The sequence below is a fragment of the Pecten maximus genome, chromosome 13 (genome assembly GCF_902652985.1).
Source record: "Pecten maximus chromosome 13, xPecMax1.1, whole genome shotgun sequence".
Taxonomy (NCBI): domain Eukaryota; kingdom Metazoa; phylum Mollusca; class Bivalvia; order Pectinida; family Pectinidae; genus Pecten; species Pecten maximus.
The window spans coordinates 25874835-25897835 of record NC_047027.1 but is presented as its reverse complement, the minus strand read 5'-3'; positions in this window follow the sequence as shown (position 1 = coordinate 25897835).

Genomic DNA, 23001 nt, shown 5'->3' with positions numbered 1-23001 from the left:
TAAACAACGTGAACACGTGCCTGCAGTTAATGCGAATTAGACACCGATCATGCAAGCCCTGAATAAACTTTTTGAGTTATATTTGTGAATAGGTTAATAATAAGTGCTACCGAAACCAGGAGATATACTTTTCTTTGATAACGGGCCGTAAATCATGTAGCATCTTACTAATGTTAGTTTAGTTTAGTTTAAACAATACTTTTTTTTATTAATATTCAAGTACATTGTACACACATCACAATGCCAATCATATAAACATAGCTTATACAAATACCTTTACTAATTTTGGTGTAAAATCTTACTAATATTGTATTATAACGGGTCATATATTACATGTAAAATGTATCTGCATCATATAGTCTTTATTATGAGGGTATGGTTTGTTGCATACCTTTGGTTTGATATTGTTTGAAGTCCCTATAACAGCCAGTGTCATTTAATGATCTGCCAGGTTTTGGAGGTGGTGGGAAGCCAGAGTACCACCGGCCTACAGTCAGTATCTGGCAACTGTCCCACGTAGGTTTCAAACTCGCAACACAGTGGTGGAGGGCTATTATTAAAGTGTCGGGACACCTTAACCACTTGGCCACCGCGGCCCCTTTCTTGCATACCGATATCAATTTCGGTTATAATACCTCTAGTAATAAAAGCTTAAAATACAATTCATACTTGATGGGAAATAAATGCAATCAGATTGAAGTAAATACTTAAGAATTTGAATTCTTACTAGCCAAAACAGCAATGGATATGTTGCAAATCCACTTGAAGATACTGCTATTTGTGATTTTCGGATAATTGTCCGAAATTGATAAAGGGCTTGTAACTCTTGTAAAATCGTGGGTATATAAATGAGCCAACTTAAGTTAATCATTTTATAGGTTAACTTTTGCGATACGAATTTTTATTGCCTGTAGGGAAAACTGAACTCACTAAATTCAAACGTAAACAAAGTGTTTAATTTCATCAAAATATGAATTCCCTATAATTTAAACGCAATTCTTAACAAAACACAAGCTAAATTAACGTACAACCTGTATAATATAATTATCTTCGGAACATTTTTGATGTGAATGGAAATCAAACGCGTTAACTCAAAAGTAATTATCGGCGTGTGCGGATTAGTACGCCAGAAATTACCCGTGAATGATATGAAATGTAATTATCTTAAGGATTATTGGAAACTGATGAACAATCGTATTTGGAAAAAAAGTAAAGACATATTTCATTGGATACCGATTTCAAATATTTTAAAGACTGAATTGCTGCAGAAAATGATGATGGAAATGAACATCATCTAGATGACCTAGATGGGTATAACTTTGTAATAAATGATGTTATAAGTAGGGAAGAGGTTGAAAGAGCTGTAAAGCATCTAAAATCGGAAAAAAAATGTGCTGGGGATAACATTACAAATTGATATAATAGGCATTCTGTGCCTAAAATGATAAAAAAAATCTATGTTAAACTATCTAATTTCATTTTTAATAGCGCTAAGATACCAGAACAATGGCTAGCGGGTTCTATAACCGAACATTTAAAACAAAGATTCAGTAAATGACCATAAACACTATATACCGATTACAATTGTTACCAAAGCAATGTTATTGTTAAAATCAAAGATTCGCAATTTAGATTTGCCAATCGACTGTGTACTCTTCTATTCATACCCTGGTATCAGTAGGCAATACTCACACATCCTATCACCCAGCAATACTCACACATCCTATCACCCAGCAATACTAACACATCCTATCACCCAGCAATACTCACACATCCTATCACCCAGCAATACTCACACATCCTTTCTCCCAGCAATACTAACACATCCTTTCTCCCAGCAATACTAACACATCCTATCACCCAGAAACTGTATCCTACTAGTCATACCCTGGTATCAGACAATTTTACCTATTTTGTTGTATGGCTGTGAAATTCGGGGCTTTGAGAACTGTTCTACTATTAAAAAAGTACACACTGATTTTCTCCGTAGTATCATTAATGTTAACAGGATAACGGCGTTAGATTTGTTATATGGTGAATTAGGACGCTTCTCTCTAATTGTCTACATGACGTATGATACGTTTTAGGCTCCGGCTAATGAGTGATAATAGAAACACCGTATGTACAATGCATTATTGTCTGATCATATTAGTGCTCCTTATATCCATGAATGGGTCGAGTTTGTAGAAAGTATGTTTAATGAAACCGGTTACAATTACGTATGGCTGAACCGAAACAATACTAGCCATGGCAATATTCTAATAACTTCAACTATGTCATCTTCAAAACCAGTATTTCCAAATATGGCAGGAAAGTGTTTTCCATTCTGGTACAAGTGTATGCTATAGAATGTTTGAAAATTGTAGAAGTTTAGAATCTTATCTTCCAATTTTACCTAAAGGTTTAAGAGACACTTTTGTAAGATATTGTACAGTATTGAAAAGATAATGAGCTCTTCTCACTTTTTATTATGCAAACATTCAGTCTCAACGTTTACTATACATTGCTATCTATTGTTGTATAATGTTGATTATTTGTGTATATTCTGGTGTTGCTCATGTATCGGATATATGATCTGAATGTCAAATAAAAACTTCTTAAACTTCTGTTAGCTGTCTTGGAAAGCTATTTACAGGTATATTAAATGAAATAATCCAAAGGTTCTCCGAAGAAAATAGAGTTATATCGGAAAATCAAGCTGGCTTCCGAAGGAAATACTCAACACTTGATGATATTTATGTATTTCACTCTTTAATTTGACTGACAAATAAGATGAAATCAAAGTACTGAAAGTACTGAAGACACAAACGAAAACAAATTATTTTAACTGCTTTTGTTTAGTGGGGACATGGTCAACTTTGTATGGAACATCACCAATACCTGATTAGGACTAGGACAAAATATTGGCAAGAAAAGAAATTCATATCTACTTTTGATTGCAAGTGCGTCTTGGCAGCTAATTGTCAGAATAGGTACTCGGGTAATCTTATTTGACATCTTCAATGGGTTAATGTATACGTAGTTGTAGATGTAATATGAAGGTCCTAGATTACCTGTAAAATTAATGAGGCCTTTCTTTTCAAACTTTTGAGGATCCCATGCCTATAAGCGCTTCACAAATTATCATTATCATTAGCATTTGAAAAAATATTTATACATTTGATGTAGCGCCCCATCTAGCTACCAGCTTTTAGATAAGAGAGAGCTCAGGTTAAAAACATTTGTGTGATTGTTTTAGGATTTTATCGTGTGTGTGAGCCCTGGTTTGAATGATGTCATGTCAAGGTTTTGAATGATATTTTGTGGCAGATTGTTCTATCCCTTCAGTTCCTTCTGTAAAATAGCGATAACAAACTTCAATTGTCAAAATACAATATGGCTGCCTGTCGGCCATGTTGTTTTCCGATTAGTCTCAAAATGCAATATCCATAACTAGGCACCGAGGGGAACCTACATATAAAATTTGAGAAAGATCCCTTCAGCACTTTCTGAGAAATAGTGATAACAAACTTCAATTGTCCAAATCCAAGATGGCTGCCTGTCGGCCATATTGTTTTCCGATTGGTCTCAAAATGCAATATGCATAACTAATGTAAGCACCAAGAGGAACCTACATATGAAATTTGAGAAAGATCAATTCAGTGCTTTCTGAGAAATAGCAATAACAAACTTCAATTGTCAAAACCTAAGATGGCTGCCTGTCGGCCATATTGTCTTCCGATTGGTCTCAAAATGCAATATGCATAACCACCCACCAAGGGGAACCTACATATCAAATTTGAGAAAGATCCCTTCAGCACTTTTTGAGAAATAGCGATAACAAACTTCAATTGTCCAAATCCAAGATGGCTGCCTGTCGGCCATGTTGTTTTCCGATTAGTCTCAAAATGCAATATGCATAACTAGGCACCGAGGGGAACCTACTTATGAAATTTGAAAAAGATCCCGTCAACACTTTCTGAGAAATAGTGATAACAAACTTCAATTGACAAAATCCAAGATGGCTGCCTGTCGGCCTTATTGTTTTCCGATTGGTCTCAAAATGCAATATGCATAACTAATGTTAGCACCAAGAGGAACCTACATATGAAATTTGAGAAAGATCAATTCAGTGCTTTCTTAGAAATAGCAATAACAAACTTCAATTGTCAAAACCTAAGATGGCTGTCTGTCGGCCATATTGTTTTCCGATTGGTCTCAAAATGCAATATGCATAACTAGAAACCAAGAGAAACCTATGAAATTTTAGAAGATCCCTTCAGTACTTTGAGAAATAGCGATAACAAGAATTGTTTACGGATGGAGGGACGGACGGACCACTGACGCAGGGCGATTTGATTGATGAATAGCCCACCATCTGATGATGGTGGGTTAAAAACACCTGGGTCTGATAAACAGACTCTGGAGGCGTAGAATGCGGATGTAGACAGGGCAGGGTATACCATTACGACGGGCACATTAAACTAAGCACTATATTCAAAACTTAGAATTACATGCTCATATCAGCTCAGACTTGAGACAGTTTCTTAATCGCTCATTAGAGTGAACACGATTTTCATATAGCACTCTACGTTATATGTTTACACTCCATACTGTGTAGCTACAAATAATCTATACAACAAAAACACATTCATTCACATGTACAGTTCAAATCAATTTGAAGTGGAATTTTGTTTTTCACTTATGTACATTGCATCAAATATTCTCCGCAATAGTATATGTACCATATACATAACTGTAACTGCATGATACATATATATATGTATGTATGGTATATATATCATGTTAATTAATGTAAGTGAGATGTGAATGTAGCTATATGTATTGATATCATCGATTTCAAAATCAGAGGTTTTTTTTTAATCTGCAGCATCTGTCAGATGAAAATGTAGTTCGAATGCCCAAACTGGATGAACTGTACATGTACATGTAGTAGCATTCTTCAAAGTCCATTATGAATGCTTTTCATACAAATGTATTTCTTTCAATTGTTCATGTGTTTAAATTATTAGAACACTGAAGTAATTTTTATTTTCATAAAAATGGAAGTACTGCCTATCTTTAAATAAAACTAAATTGGATATTGACAAGATAAATTTGCCAAAATGTTAAAAATCAAACCTTATTAAGTAGAATCTAAACAGTTGTAAATGGCTAAGCCCACTATTCTTAACAACAAAATTACTTATTTTGATTCTCTGTCAAATATAATCAGGTTACTTGAAGACTTTGTCAGAAAAGTTAACACATATATACATTATTAATAGTTGCTTTAATTAAATTAATCTGAATTTGAACATTAAACCGACTTAACAATTTAAATGAAAAAAATGTGTTTTCACCATTTACCATAATTGACAAGAAGAAAATAATTATTTAACTCAACCTATGATATAGTATGTAACAGCCATCAAGACAATACTATTATCTTTAGTTATTTCACAATAGGATATATGCACAACACAAAAAAGTTTTACAAACTTTTGTTGTTTAGAAGAATAATGAACTTAGTAATTTTTGCTGTTCTTCTCAAATAATATGTACTAGTGTTGTAAAGAAAAAAAAGATTAAATAATAATAATAAATCTAAGTTATAATAAATTATTTGCATTGATTTATCAATACTTTACTGTGCATTAGTTTAAAGGTTAATTTAATTCAGAAGCTGAAATGATTTAAGACAGAAAAAACCGCAGATGTAGGAATATAACATTTCCACTGCCTTTAAATATCTCTGGTTAAATTTAGCAATCAGTACATTTCCATGAAAAATGGTGTTTTCTAAAGAGTTACTGCCCTTTAACCGTCCCTGAAGCGTTCAAAACTCCGCCAAACATAATAAAGGTCTATGTAGATGTACATCGTAGACCCCTTTCTTTTTTATAATATGCTTCGACTGTTATGTAATATTTCAAATGATAATGATAGATCATTTTCTATTTTTTTTAAACCATCACGAATATTAGAAAAAAAGAATCAGTCGCTATAATTAGAGATGAAATTTTCAGTGACGTCTACATCTGCATGCAGACAGCCACGTTAATGCGGTACGCGTTCTGTAAACGAAAAACTTCATGTGTATTACGTAGGATATAATCAATAGATCCGAAGTCAATAATAATATTCACAAGTCCATTTGACATTTCGAAACCCTATTCAGTGAGAATTTATTTAACTTTTTATTTGCAAACATGCGTATGGTACTCGACTGCCGTTGTTGTGATATTGTCATGATGAATAGACAACTTTTTTTCTTTCGTAAAAAAACATCTAGGCCTATATAATCTAACCATCTGCAGACTACATCAATCACATGCAAGTTAATATTTCAGTGAGAAAATGACATTCAAAGTTGGGTTTGATCACCTACTCTACATTACGGAAAGATAGCGGACAAAATCGGATGCTGGATGAGTGATTTTTCAATGTACAAAATAACACATCGATGTCGATGATGAAAATTCAGCGTGATGTTAGTAGATTTTTCTTCCGGGTCACAGGTAAGCAGAAATATGGCGCCAGCGAAAAGTCGATTGTATCATTCCGCGTGAAATCTAATGCGTTCAACGCGGAAAAATATTCTTACGTATCATCGACAGAACATACTTAAATTAAATACTTTGAAAACGATCTATTTGTGAGGTTCTGTTGTTTTGTCATATATCTAACGAAACTGCAGTGTTGCATTTGACTCCGTAAGTCACGGGACTATTTTTTTTTTGCGATAGAATATGATTGTGAAGTGGCAGTGGAAGTTGTGTCAGAGCGAACGAAAATGCCAAAAAAAAACAACACATTGTCCTGTCAGCTTCTAAAATACAACAAAACAAAAGGTGATTTTTTTTTAATAGCTGAACTTCACTGTATGTCATTTTTTATCGTGAAGTTAAACAAATATTTACTGCATAACATTACGGAGTTACTGTAAAGCAACGTTTAGATTGGCCAACAGCAGTATCCGCCAGAGCCCTCAAAAGCGCTGACATAGACTCAAACTTACGTTTGTGTCTACGTTTGTGTCAACAAAACAAAAGGTAATTTTTTTATAGCTGAACTTTACTATATGTCATTTTTTATCGTGAATATTTACGATATTTACAAATATTTACTGCATAGCATTACGCAGTTACTGTAAAGCAACGGTTAGATTGGCCAAGGCAGTATCCGCCAGAGGGCATCGTAGATTTTGTCAGCTACACCTCAAAAGCGCTGACATAGACTCAAACTTACGTTTGTGTCAAGAAGGGTTTATTGTGTATTTATTGACTTCGAGAAAGCGTTTGATAAAGTTTAGAGAGATGTTATGAGGAATAAGTTATTAATTAACCATATCAATGGTAAGATATACACTGTTATTTATCATATGTATCAAGAAATTAAGTCTAAAAATTAATTTAAATGATAAACAATCAAGGGAGTACAACACACACTCGTAAACCCTAGTAAAGTAGTGACAGCTGTAGATATGGATTACAAGATATAGATTTTGATATGATAAATAGCTTCACACAGAATCGGACCGTTTACTTTTAACAATGTATGCTTGAACAGCTGTAAAATATTAACGTTTTCTGCCTCAGTGGCTACAAACCACCGTGAAGGAGGAGGTCAAAAGACAAGTTGTTGATATGATTAGTATATTGACGGCGCAGCATGCTATACGTATTGCATTCTAGGAGATAGTGCTTGACGGTCTCAATTTGACCGCATGTACAGAAAGGATTTTCAATCAAATATTTGCGAAATATGTGATCTAGATTTTTAACGAAGTCTGGCATGATCGCTTTTAAGTAAAACAAAAAAAGCACATGGGAATTTTCAATTTTCCAGAGTTAAGATGAAGATTCAGAAATGAAATGGAAGGATTATAACTTTTATATTAGGAGGCAAATTATTCCGTAAGTTAATAGTAAGAGGAAATAAAGAGTTATTATAAAACGTGGCTCTGGCCCGTAAGTTAGCAATATTTTGAGATTGGCGTGTATTATGATCATGAATTTCATTAATCAAATTAGGTAATATATCTGTTGAATAGCTGGGTGTCACTCTATGAATGATTTTATGAAGCTGGATAATTTTATGTTTGCGTCTTCTTTCCGACAATGGCTCTATTCCAGTTTCCAGGTAAAGGGAACCATGACTAACTAGTTTAGTGGCACCACATATTATTCTAATAGCTTCAAGTTGGATGCACTCAAACTTTTTTTTACATATTCTGTTGCGGGGTTTTCCCATACAACATCGGCGTATTCCAACAAGGGACGCATAAAAGACAAATACATCTGTTGTTGACTTCGTCTGTCGACTCTAAATTACAATTTTCTAAAAATGTTAATGCGATATGACACTTTAATAATAATATTGTCAATATGCTGTTTCCAATCAGCGTTGTTTGAGATAGTAAAACTTAGGTGTGTGGTGAGAATTAACTTCAGAAATAGTGATGATTTTTAAAAGGAGAACCGGATGAGGAGGTTTGTTAACTTTTTTACTTACTACGAGACTCTTCGTTGTATTAGGGTTACAATCTACCAACCACCCAGAAGGACTAGTCTTATACCAAACAACAGATCGGTTTGATAATGAGAGAAGCATTAAGAGATGTATCTACAATAAGATATTAAGTAGTGTCGTCATCTAAAAAAACGTTCAAGATGCTTGAATATTTTCAACAATATCATTAATATGGATAAGGAAAAGAAGAGGCCCAAGAATGAATCCTTGAGGAACGCCTGTATTTATAATTAGCCAACTAGAAGAACTTCCATTTAAGACCACTCTCTGTTTCCTATTTGAAAGATAGTTTTCAAACCAAACTAATAGATTCCAACGAATTCCCACTGAAGAAAGTTTACATACAAAACCGCGATGCCACACACGGTCGAATGCCTTGCTTACATCACAAAAAAACTGTTCCTATTTCTTTACCGTTGTCAATGGCTTTACCTGTGTCATGATATATACATATCAATTGATTAACAGTAGAGTCACCCACTACAAAACCAGATTGGTGGTTTGTAATGATATTATTAGTAATAAGAAAATTATAAACATGTTTATAAACACATCTTTCCATCAATTTCCCAATTATATTTAATAATGATATAGGGCGGTAGTTCTTAATATTACTACGATCGGATGTTTTTGTGAATAGGAGTAGCGTTCGCTTTTTCCCACAAATCCGGAAAAGAGTTAGTAGACAAAGATTTGTTAAATGAGATTGACAGGGGGATAACAAAGGATATGTGAAGCTTCTTTGAGTAGGCGTGGACTCATGAGATCAGGGCCAACTGCCTTGGAGATGTCTAAGCTAGAGATCGCATCTTTGATATCGTCTTCAGATATAATAAGATTGTTTAAATTATTGTCGTGTACGTGTAGATTGTGGAGGACTTGAGTAGGAATTCCCGAGTCGTTGACTACAGACTGAGAAGAAAAATAAGAATTGAAGGCTTCAGCCTTGCTGGCTTCGTCAAGATACTGACGCCCTTCATGGTTGATACTAGGAATAGAGGACTTGGTGGAATTAGAGGCCAAAAGAGATTGGGCTATTTCCCACCAATACTTTTGATTGTGAGCATTATAAAGTTTAGTTGAAAGCTTGCTGTAAAACCTCGACTTGTGTAAATTTTGTTACACAAAAAATAGGAACAATTTGTTACGGATATGCTTAAAATTGTTCCAAGCAACGACTGTGTTTTAGCCGTCCTATGTAATCTTCTACGTTTACGGATGCGTTTTCGAACAGTATTACACATCGAGGGGGGTCACTTTGCCTAATAGTTACATATCTATAAGGAATGTATTCCCGGGCAAAAGTGAATATAAATATCATTAAATGCATCAACAGATTCATCTAGATTAGGCTGGTTTAGAGTTGACACCCAACAGACATTTCTTAATTTGTCGCGATATGTATTATAATCACCACGTTCGAGGAGCCATATATGACGTTTGAAAGAAGGAGGGTTTGATTTGGGAAAATACAAGAAACAGTACGTAGGGCAGTGGTATCTGAGAGGTTGTCTAGGAAATGTTCATCTACTATAACCTCTTTTATAATATTTACACTATTAACTAGAACCAGATATATTAATTAATTAGATGTATTGGTATAGTGAGTGGATTCTATGACCATCTCCACAAGGTTATAATTTGTTATAATATTGGCCAAGTATCGCGTATGGAGATTTTGTTTAGAGTTGTCGACATTGAAGTCACCTGTGATAATGATATTATTACAGTTCATGTTAAAAGCAAGACCTATCGAGTGTTCGATGTTTTACCAGAGCGACCTTGGAGAGTAAGGAGGTCTGGAGTAAGCTTAAAGTAACAAAATCGTTCCAGAGACATGCAATTCGACCCATACTGATTCAACGAAAGGGATCTCGAGATCTTGTCTTCGTTTAACATGGACGTCGTCCCTTACGTAAACAGAGACTCAACCTCCAAGTCTATCTGGTCTACATTGGTGAAGTGGAGTGTGAAAGCCTGGAAAGTTAAGCTCTTGCGTATGATCAGTGTCCTTTAGCCAAGTTTCGGTAAAGACAAGAACAGAGTGATAAAGTAATTCGAATAATTTTTGGTAAGAGACTTTGGATATTAAAGTTGACGAAGGAAAAGTATGACTTAGCAAGCAAGGAAACTTCGTCAGTAGAGTAATCAGACGAGAGAAGCTGGAGTCGTCAGGGGACAGAGATGATAACGACACCGGACCGGGATTAGGCTCTATATCACCTGATGATGATAACGACACCGGACCGGGATTAGGCTCTATATCACCTGATGATGATAACGACACCGGACCGGGATTAGGTTATATATCACCTGATGATGATAACGACACCGGACCGGGATTAGGCTCTATATCACCTGATGATGATAACGACACCGGACCGGGATTAGGCTCTATATCACCTGATGATGATAACGACACCGGACCGGGATTAGGCTCTATATCACCTGATGATGATAACGACACCGGACCGGGATTAGGTTATATATCACCTGATGATGATAACGACACCGGACCGGGATTAGGCTCTATATCACCTGATGATGATAACGACACCGGACCGGGATTAGGCTCTATATCACCTGATGATGATAACGACACCGGACCGGGATTAGGCTCTATATCACCTGATGATGATAACGACACCGGACCGGGATTAGGCTCTATACCACCTGATGATGATAACGACACCGGACCGGGATTAGGCTCTATATCACCTGATGATGATAACGACACCGGACCGGGATTAGGCTCTATATCACCTGATGATGATAACGACACCGGACCGGGATTAGGCTCTATATCACCTGATGATGATAACGACACCGGACCGGGATTAGGCTCTATATCACCTGATGATGATAACGACACCGGACCGGGATCAGGCTCTATACCACCTGATGATGATAACGACACCGGACCGGGATCAGGCTCTATATCACCTGATGATGATAACGACACCGGACCGGGATCAGGCTCTATATCACCTGATGATGATAACGACACCGGACCGGGATCAGGCTCTATATCACCCGATGATGATAACGACACCGGACCGGGATTAGGCTCTATATCACCTGATGATGATAACGACACCGACCGGGATTAGGCTCTATATCACCTGATGATGATAACGACACCGGACCGGGATTAGGCTCTATATCACCTGATGATGATAACGACACCGGACCGGGATTAGGCTCTATACCACCTGATGATGATAACGACACCGGACCGGGATTAGGCTCTATACCACCTGATGATGATAACGACACCGGACCGGGATTAGGCTCTATATCACCTGATGATGATAACGACACCGGACCGGGATTAGGCTCTATATCACCTGATGATGATAACGACACCGGACCGGGATTAGGCTCTATACCACCTGATGATGATAACGACACCGGACCGGGATTAGGCTCTATATCACCTGATGATGATAACGACACCGGACCGGGATTAGGCTCTATATCACCTGATGATGATAACGACACCGGACCGGGATCAGGCTCTATATCACCTGATGATGATAACGACACCGGACCGGGATTAGGCTCTATATCACCTGATGATGATAACGACACCGGACCGGGATTAGGCTCTATATCACCTGATGATGATAACGACACCGGACCGGGATTAGGCTCTATATCACCTGATGATGATAACGACACCGGACCGGGATTAGGCTCTATATCACCTGATGATGATAACGACACCGGACCGGGATTAGGCTCTATATCACCTGATGATGATAACGACACCGGACCGGGATTAGGCTCTATATCACCTGATGATGATAACGACACCGGACCGGGATTAGGCTCTATATCACCTGATGCTGATAACGACACCGGACCGGGATTAGGCTCTATATCACCTGATGATGATAACGACACCGGACCGGGATTAGGCTCTATATCACCTGATGATGATAACGACACCGGACCGGGATTAGGCTCTATATCACCTGATGATGATAACGACACCGGACCGGGATTAGGCTCTATATCACCTGATGATGATAACGACACCGGACCGGGATTAGGCTCTATATCACCTGATGATGATAACGACACCGGACCGGGATTAGGCTCTATATCACCTGATGATGATAACGACACCGGACCGGGATTAGGCTCTATATCACCTGATGATGATAACGACACCGGACCGGGATTAGGCTCTATATCACCTGATGATGATAACGACACCGGACCGGGATTAGGCTCTATATCACCTGATGATGATAACGACACCGGACCGGGATTAGGCTCTATATCACCTGATGATGATAACGACACCGGACCGGGATTAGGCTCTATACCACCTGATGATGATAACGACACCGGACCGGGATTAGGCTCTATATCACCTGATGATGATAACGACACCGACCGGGATTAGGCTCTATATCACCTGATGATGATAACGACACCGGACCGGGATTAGGCTCTATATCACCTGATGATGATAACGACACCGGACCGGGATTAGGCTCTATATCACCTGATGATGATAACGACACCGGACCGGGATTAGGCTCTATACCACCTGATGATGATAACGACACCGGACCGGGATTAGGCTCTATATCACCTGATGATGATAACGACACCGGACCGGGATCAGGCTCTATATCACCTGATGATGATAACGACACCGGACCGGGATTAGGCTCTATATCACCTGGCCCCGCTTTCACGAAACTTCTTAAGTCCGTTCTCAATGCTTAACTCTGAGTACATGCTTAACTTTAAGCATATGCTCAAAATTCGGCTTTCACAAAACTTCTTAATTCTCAATTCTCAGATTTTAAGTTGAGAACGGGCCGATATTTGAGAACGGTCCTAAGCATGCTTAAGTCTGTGATCTCGTTCTTAAATATGGCGAACGTACGTAAACTTCCTCGTCGTCTGCGGCGGCGACTGACCCATCGTCGTGCATAGATATATTCCGTTGTCTGCATATACATTGAAAACATTGCCATACTAGGGCATATATATATATATATATACAATGTACGACAGGAATCGATTTCAGCCTGTAAAAACATGTATTTTGTTACTCATTCGACAAATGCTGGAGTGAGCAATGCCCGTCCCTTCGCAACAAGCTTTCTTTACTTGCATTGGCCGATAATCTTTGGGTGTCGTAGTCGACCGTGTCAAGGTGCATCATTGAGGTTGTATTTATCCTCTCCACATTTCAGACTTTCCATCATCTTCCCGTCAACACAAATACTTACTAACAAACTTTCAAACTGCAAGAGCCGTCTACCGGCGACCTACATATCGCTGTAGTAATAAATGCGGTAGTGGACAACACAGCTCCAACATCCACCTTCACAATCGTAAAGTAGGCTAGCGCGACTACGACATCAAACACCACAGTTAGTTGTTACTACATCAACACGTACTGTCAATAAAATATGTTTCGTAACTAAAATAAAACATTTCAAGACAATATAGGTACGGAGATATTCACATAAATTCACTTCAAAGAAGGAAAGAATGTCAGGTTTCGTAAGAGTTACTTTCCATCTATATGGCTAAATTAAACTTGTATTTATTAAATTGTATATTTTTCAATTGAATTACTGTATACATTTATTACATTATATGCCTAAATATTTCAAAATATATATATATATATCTTCAGTGTATTGTAAGCCTTATGTACGAGTGATAAAATTTTAAATGCTATTTCCAAATATATTCCATATTTCAAATTTGACAATCTGATTAAAATCAGCTGTTACATGACTACGTTTACGGATCAGGCGTAGTGCATAGTAAACGTAGCCATGTAACAGCTGATTTTAATCAGATTGCAAATTTGAGTGCAAACCTTAATTTTTTTGTTTCATATTTCATTGCTACATTATTTACCCATTTGATATCTTTTACCCATTTAGTTCAGATATCCTTATCTGAACTATATATCTATGTAGTTAAAATTAAAGGTGTATCTAATTAAACTAAAAATAACTGTACACTGTATTTAAAACAGGTTATAATCTCCATTTCTAAATGCATCTACATAATTCTGAATTTTAAATATTAAAGATATCTCTATTTTGTGTTAAAGCTGTATTTTAATAAATTATATAAAGATACATCATGTATCTGTACTTTAATACAGAAGTCTCTAATTATGAAAAATATATGTATTTGAATGGATCTATCTCAATTGAAATATATACCCAAATTAAACTAGGTAAAACCCACATGGCTTAATTGCCATAAAGTCATTTTAGTTTTTACCCATTTATTTCAGATATCTCTATTTGTTGACAAAATACAGAAATCTGTATTGAAATAAATATCAATATTTAAGAGTACAGATATGTATTTAAATACATGTAGGCCTACAGGAATTAATAAGTGAAAACACAAATGGCTTTGCATATAGTTGCATGCATGAATGGAACATTTATCAGAATACATGACCAAAAAAAGTCTTTGTCACAAAAAATGGGTATTATGCCCTAAAATGCAAGAAATTAGAGTTTTCTTATCTTTTTAAAATTGAAAATTGGCCAAAAACAAACCAAATTAACATTACATATACTGGCCTATAACTTATGGATCATAGTAAAAATTTAAATTTCTATTGATACTTTTGAATTTGTTATGTTATAAATATACAGTAACTAGAGTCTATCTTTATTTGTGTTTATCAACTTTTTTTATAAAAGAAATTAACAGATATCCACTGTCATGCAATTCTTTATTCAGACAACATGTGATGCCAATTTTCATATAACCAGCTATGTAGCAAGGTGGCCTGGGATCTGCCACAATGAAATAATCCACTGCAGATGCATGAAGGCTGTACACCTGAAAAAGATAAAAGGAAAAGTTTTAAGTTAATGCCATGTCCTATTAACCAACTACAGTAGTTACATGTATATAACAGGTTCACTGTACCTGTTTATCATGTAAGAGGAGCTTCTCTATACAAATACCGGTGCCCACCGTACAGTAAAGTACATGTGTATCATATACAGGTGTCCACTGTACAGTACAGTACATGTGTATCATATACATGTACAGGTGTCCACTGTACAGTACAGTACATCCCCACTCATCAAAACGTCTTCCACGAGATCGAGTGGTATTTCTGCATTCCGTCCAGTTTACCCCTCCATGCCCACCCCGTTCCGCGCTATACGCACTGGAAGCGATTCCTGTACGCCATAGCTCTATTATTTGATATGTACCAAGCAGACAAAATACAATTGCGTGTATGTAATGCATGTGTAGGCCTAAATATTAAGACACTTACCTCCGAATCGTTATACCATTGCTCCCGTAGTTTTTTAACAATCGCGTCTTCTTTCACAAAAGAGTTCCCTGCGAGGCCGCTTACGGACCAAATAATACGTTCTTAGCTTAGAACGTTCTCAAATATTTAAGAACGTGTTTGTGTAAGCCATTTTTAAGAACTTCTCAGCTAAGTACGTACTTAGCTTGAGAATTGAGAATTAAGAATTGAGAATTGAGAAGTTTCGTGAAAGCGGGGCCTGATGATGATAACGACACCGGACCGGGATTAGGCTCTATATCACCTGATGATGATAACGACACCGGACCGGGATTAGGCTCTATATCACCTGATGATGATAACGACACCGGACCGGGATTAGGCTCTATACCACCTGATGATGATAACGACACCGGACCGGGATTAGGCTCTATATCACCTGATGATGATAACGACACCGGACCGGGATTAGGCTCTATATCACCTGATGATGATAACGACACCGACCGGGATTAGGCTCTATACCACCTGATGATGATAACGACACCGGACCGGGATTAGGCTCTATATCATCTGATGATGATAACGACACCGGACCGGGATTAGGCTCTATATCACCTGATGATGATAACGACACCGGACCGGGATTAGGCTCTATACCACCTGATGATGATAACGACACCGGACCGGGATTAGGCTCTATATCACCCGATGATGATAACGACACCGGACCGGGATTAGGCTCTATACCACCTGATGATGATAACGACACCGGACCGGGATTAGGCTCTATATCACCCGATGATGATAACGACACCGGACCGGGATTAGGCTCTATACCACCTGATGATGATAACGACACCAGACCGGGATTAGGCTCTATACCACCTGATGATGATAACGACACCGGACCGGGATTAGGCTCTATATCACCTGATGATGATAACGACACCGGACCGGGATTAGGCTCTATACCACCTGATGATGATAACGACACCGGACCGGGATTAGGCTCTATACCACCTGATGATGATAACGACACCGACCGGGATTAGGCTCTATATCACCTGATGATGATAACGACACCGGACCGGGATAAGGCTCTATATCACCTGATGATGATAACGACACCGGACCGGGATTAGGCTCTATATCACCTGATGATGATAACGACACCGGACCGGGATTAGGCTCTATATCACCTGATGATGATAACGACACCGGACCGGGATTAGGCTCTATACCACCTGATGATGATAACGACACCGGACCGGGATAAGGCTCTATACCACCTGATGATGATAACGACACCGGACCGGGATTAGGCTCTATATCACCAGATGATGATAACGACACCGGACCGGGATTAGGCTCTATACCACCTGATGATGATAACGACACCGGACCGGGATTAGGCTCTATATCACCAGATGATGATAACGACACCGGACCGGGATTAGGCTCTATATCACCTGATGATGATAACGACACCGGACCGGGATTAGGCTCTATATCACCTGATGATGATAACGACACCGGACCGGGATTAGGCTCTATATCACCTGATGATGATAACGACACCGGACCGGGATTAGGCTCTATACCACCTGATGCTGATAACGACACCGGACCGGGATTAGGCTCTATATCACCTGATGATGATAACGACACCGGACCGGGATTAGGCTCTATACCACCTGATGATGATAACGACACCGGACCGGGATTAGGCTCTATATCACCTGATGATGATAACGACACCGGACCGGGATTAGGCTTTATACCACCTGATGATGATAACGACACCGGACCGGGATAAGGCTCTATATCACCTGATGATGATAACGACACCGGACCGGGATTAGGCTCTATATCACCTGATGATGATAACGACACCGGACCGGGATTAGGCTCTATATCACCTGATGATGATAACGACACCGGACCGGGATTAGGCTCTATACCACCTGATGCTGATAACGACACCGGACCGGGATTAGGCTCTATACCACCTGATGATGATAACGACACCGGACCGGGATTAGGCTCTATACCACCTGATGATGATAACGACACCGGACCGGGATTAGGCTCTATACCACCTGATGATGATAACGACACCGGACCGGGATTAGGCTCTATATCACCTGATGATGATAACGACACCGGACCGGGATTAGGCTCTATACCACCTGATGCTGATAACGACACCGGACCGGGATTAGGCTCTACATCACCTGATGATGATAACGACACCGGACCGGGATTAGGCTCTACATCACCTGATGATGATAACGACACCGGACCGGGATTAGGCTCTATATCACCTGATGATGATAACGACACCGGACCGGGATTAGGCTCTATATCACCTGATGATGATAACGACACCAGACCGGGATTAGGCTCTATACCACCTGATGATGATAACGACACCGGACCGGGATTAGGCTCTACATCACCTGATGATGATAACGACACCGGACCGGGATTAGGCTCTACATCACCTGATGATGATAACGACACCGGACCGGGATTAGGCTCTATACCACCTGATGATGATAACGACACCGGACCGGGATTAGGCTCTATACCACCTGATGATGATAACGACACCGGACCGGGATTAGGCTCTATATCACCTGATGATGATAACGACACCGGACCGGGATTAGGCTCTATACCACCTGATGATGATAACGACACCGGACCGGGATTAGGCTCTATATCACCTGATGATGATAACGACACCGGACCGGGATTAGGCTCTATATCACCTGATGATGATAACGACACCGGACCGGTATAAGGCTCTATATCACCTGATGATGATAACGACACCGGACCGGGATTAGGCTCTATACCACCTGATGATGATAACGACACCGGACCGGGATTAGGCTCTATATCACCTGATGATGATAACGACACCGGACCGGGATTAGGCTCTATATCACCTGATGCTGATAACGACACCGGACCGGGATTAGGCTCTATACCACCTGATGATGATAACGACACCGGACCGGGATTAGGCTCTATATCACCTGATGATGATAACGACACCGGACCGGGATTAGGCTCTATATCACCTGATGATGATAACGACACCGGACCGGGATTAGGCTCTATATCACCTGATGATGATAACGACACCGGACCGGGATTAGGCTCTATATCACCTGATGATGATAACGACACCGGACCGGGATTAGGCTCTATATCACCTGATGATGATAACGACACCGGACCGGGATTAGGCTCTATATCACCTGATGATGATAACGACACCGGACCGGGATTAGGCTCTATATCACCTGATGATGATAACGACACCGGACCGGGATTAGGCTCTATATCACCTGATGATGATAACGACACCGGACCGGGATTAGGCTCTATATCACCTGATGATGATAACGACACCGGACCGGGATTAGGCTCTATACCACCTGATGATGATAACGACATCGGACCGGGATTAGGCTCTATATCACCTGATGCTGATTACGACACCGGACCGGGATTAGGCTGTATATCACCTGATGATGATAACGACACCGGACCAGGATTAGGCTCTATATCACCTGATGCTGATTACGACACCGGACCGGGATTAGGCTGTATATCACCTGATGATGATAACGACACCGGACCGGGATTAGGCTCTATATCACCTGATGATGATAACGACACCGGACCGGGATTAGGCTCTATATCACCTGATGATGATAACGACACCGGACCGGGATCAGGCTCTATATCACCTGATGATGATAACGACACCGGACCGGGATTAGGCTCTATATCACCTGATGATGATAACGACACCGGACCGGGATTAGGCTCTATATCACCTGATGATGATATAACGACACCGGACCGGGATTAGGCTCTATATCACCTGATGATGATAACGACACCGGACCGGGATTAGGCTCTATATCACCTGATGATGATAACGACACCGGACCGGGATTAGGCTCTATATCACCTGATGATGATAACGACACCGGACCGGGATTAGGCTCTATATCACCTGATGATGATAACGACACCGGACCGGGATTAGGCTCTATATCACCTGATGATGATAACGACACCGGACCGGGATTAGGCTCTATACCACCTGATGATGATAACGACACCGGACCGGGATTAGGCTCTATATCACCTGATGATGATAACGACACCGGACCGGGATTAGGCTCTATATCACCTGATGATGATAACGACACCGGACCGGGATTAGGCTCTATATCACCTGATGATGATAACGACACCGGACCGGGATTAGGCTCTATATCACCTGATGATGATAACGACACCGGACCGGGATTAGGCTCTATATCACCTGATGATGATAACGACACCGGACCGGGATCAGGCTCTATATCACCTGATGATGATAACGACACCGGACCGGGATTAGGCTCTATATCACCTGATGATGATAACGACACCGGACCGGGATTAGGCTCTATACCACCTGATGATGATAACGACACCGGACCGGGATTAGGCTCTATATCACCTGATGATGATAACGACACCGGACCGGGATTAGGCTCTATATCACCTGATGATGATAACGACACCGGACCGGGATTAGGCTCTATATCACCTGATGATGATAACGACACCGGACCGGGATTAGGCTCTATATCACCTGATGATGATAACGACACCGGACCGGGATTAGGCTCTATATCACCTGATGATGATAACGACACCGGACCGGGATTAGGCTCTATATCACCTGATGATGATAACGACACCGGACCGGGATTAGGCTCTATATCACCTGATGATCATAACGACACCGGACCGGGATTAGGCTCTATATCACCTGATGATGATAACGACACCGGACCGGGATTAGGCTCTATACCACCTGATGATGATAACGACACCGGACCGGGATTAGGCTCTATATCACCTGATGATGATAACGACACCGGACCGGGATTAGGCTCTATATCACCTGATGATGATAACGACACCGGACCGGGATTAGGCTCTATATCACCTGATGATGATAACGACACCGGACCGGGATTAGGCTCTATATCACCTGATGATGATAACGACACCGGACCGGGATTAGGCTCTATATCACCTGATGATGATAACGACACCGGACCGGGATTAGGCTCTATATCACCTGATGATGATAACGACACCGGACCGGGATTAGGCTCTATATCACCTGATGATGATAACGACACCGGACCGGGATTAGGCTCTATATCACCTGATGATGATAACGACACCGGACCGGGATTAGGCTCTATATCACCTGATGATGATAACGACACCGGACCGGGATTAGGCTCTATATCACCTGATGATGATAACGACACCGGACCGGGATTAGGCTCTATATCACCTGATGATGATAACGACACCGGACCGGGATTAGGCTCTATATCACCTGATGATGATAACGACACCGGACCGGGATAAGGCTCTATATCACCTGATGATGATAACGACACCGGAACGGGATTAGGCTCTATACCACCTGATGATGATAACGACACCGGACCGGGATTAGGCTCTATATCACCTGATGATGATAACGACACCGGACCGGGATTAGGCTCTATATCACCTGATGATGATAACGACACCGGACCGGGATTAGGCTCTATATCACCTGATGATGATAACGACACCGGACCGGGATTAGGCTCTATATCACCTGATGATGATAACGACACCGGACCGGGATTAGGCTCTATATCACCTGATGATGATAACGACACCGGACCGGGATTAGGCTCTATATCACCTGATGATGATAACGACACCGGACCGGGATTAGGCTCTATATCACCTGATGATGATAACGACACCGGACCGGGATTAGGCTCTATATCACCTGATGATGATAACGACACCGGACCGGGATTAGGCTCTATATCACCTGATGATGATAACGACACCGGACCGGGATTAGGCTCTATATCACCTGATGATGATAACGACACCGGACCGGGATTAGGCTCTATATCACCTGATGATGATAACGACACCGGACCGGGATTAGGCTCTATATCACCTGATGATGATAACGACACCGGACCGGGATTAGGCTCTATATCACCTGATGATGATAACGACACCGGACCGGGATTAGGCTCTATATCACCTGATGATGATAACGACACCGGACCGGGATTAGGCTCTATACCACCTGATGATGATAACGACACCGGACCGGGATTAGGCTCTATATCACCTGATGATGATAACGACACCGGACCGGGATTAGGCTCTATATCACCTGATGATGATAACGACACCGGACCGGGCATTAGGCTCTATATCACCTGATGATGATAACGACACCGGACCGGGATTAGGCTCTATATCACCTGATGATGATAACGACACCGGACCGGGATTAGGCTCTATATCCACCTGATGATGATAACGACACCGGACCGGGATTAGGCTCTATATCACCTGATGATGATAACGACACCGGACCGGGATTAGGCTCTATATCACCTGATGATGATAACGACACCGGACCGGGATTAGGCTCTATATCACCTGATGATGATAACGACACCGGACCGGGATTAGGCTCTATATCACCTGATGATGATAACGACACCGGACCGGGATTAGGCTCTATATCACCTGATGATGATAACGACACCGGACCGGGATTAGGCTCTATATCACCTGATGATGATAACGACACCGGACCGGGATTAGGCTCTATATCACCTGATGATGATAACGACACCGGACCGGGATTAGGCTCTATATCACCTGATGATGATAACGACACCGGACCGGGATTAGGCTCTATATCACCTGATGATGATAACGACACCGGACCGGGATTAGGCTCTATATCACCTGATGATGATAACGACACCGGACCGGGATTAGGCTCTATATCACCTGATGATGATAACGACACCGGACCGGGATTAGGCTCTATATCACCTGATGATGATAACGACACCGGACCGGGATTAGGCTCTATATCACCTGATGATGATAACGACACCGGACCGGGATTAGGCTCTATATCACCTGATGATGATAACGACACCGGACCGGGATTAGGCTCTATATCACCTGATGATGATAACGACACCGGACCGGGATTAGGCTCTATATCACCTGATGATGATAACGACACCGGACCGGGATTAGGCTCTATATCACCTGATGATGATAACGACACC